The sequence below is a fragment of the Hevea brasiliensis genome, unplaced genomic scaffold (genome assembly GCF_030052815.1).
Source record: "Hevea brasiliensis isolate MT/VB/25A 57/8 unplaced genomic scaffold, ASM3005281v1 Scaf277, whole genome shotgun sequence".
NCBI lineage: Eukaryota > Viridiplantae > Streptophyta > Magnoliopsida > Malpighiales > Euphorbiaceae > Hevea > Hevea brasiliensis.
Window position 1 is genome coordinate 51,125 of NW_026614781.1, and position 1,422 is coordinate 52,546.

Sequence of the window (1,422 nt, forward strand, 5' to 3'; positions counted from 1 at the left end):
CAATTGTTAAATCCTAATCTTATGGCAAAAGTTTTAACTGATTAATAGCGCATTAAATAACGAGATTGCAGAAAGATAATGTTAAAGAGTGAGTATAAGGGAAAAATAAAAGCAGCGGGAATAAAGTATAATTTTTATTACTGTTTTAAGAAAAACAAAGATAGAGTTTCAAAGAAAAAGAGTACAAGGGTAGATCTCACATATTCCTTATGGTTGGTTTTGAAGTCTCTTAACTGCCATTATTTCAAGTTCTCTGAAGTCTTATGCCGTGACGGTTTCTCTCCATCCTCCGTTTCATGCCCCATTCCTTATTTCTCCTTTTTGGTTCTTGGGACGGCCTTTCGGGTTTTCACCCCTAGATTTTTACAGAAAGCGCCCCTTTAGGGTTTACCTTCTTTCACACATTTTGCTAAGAGCGCCCTTTCGGGTTTTCACCCCTACTCCTCTTTTTTTTAATTTTTTTATTTTTTTTATTTTTTAGGCATAGTATCTCTTGACAGTGTCAGCATTCACAGGTCTTGGAAATTCTTCACCGTCCATGTGGGTCAAGATCAAGGCTCCTCCAGAGAATGCCTTTTTAACCACGTAGGGTCTCTCGTAGGTTGGTGACCATTTGCCCCGGGGATCATTTTGATTTGGCAGCACTTTTTTCAGAACTAGGTCCCCGGGTTGGAATTCGCGTGGGCGAACGCTTTTGTCAAATGCCCTAGCCGTTCTCCTCTGGTATAGCTGCCCATGACATGCTGCTGCTAACCTTTTTTCATCCAGCAAATTTAACTGATCCAACCTCGACTGGATCCATTCTGACTCATCAATCCCTGATTCCTTCAGAATCCTTAGGGAAGGAATTTCAACTTCAATGGGTAATACCTCCTTCATCCCATAAACCAGCGAATAAGGAGTTACACCAGTTGAGGTCCTTACAGAAGTTCGGTATGCGTGAAGAGCATAGGGAAGCATATCATGCCAATCCCTATATGTGACCGTCATTTTCCGGATTATCTTCTTGAGATTTTTGTTCGCGGCTTCCACCGCTCCATTCATCTGGGGACGGTACAGGGAGGAATTGAGATGTCGGATTTTGTATTGATCACATAATTTCTGAATCTTCGGACCGTTCAAATTTTTGGCGTTGTCAGTGATGATTTCATTGAGGAGACCAAGCCGGCAGATGATGTTGTTTCTGAGGAATTTGAGAAATGTGTTCTGTGTAATATGGGCGTATGACGTGGCTTCAACCCATTTGGAGAAATAGTCGATGGCTACTAGGATAAACCTATGCCCATTGGATGCCTTAGGGTTGATGGGACCAATCACATCGATGCCCCACATTGCGAAAGGCCAGGGTGAGACGAGGTTGAACAACTTGTAAGGTGGCATATTTATCGGATCCGCATAAATCTGACACTTATGGAACTTTCG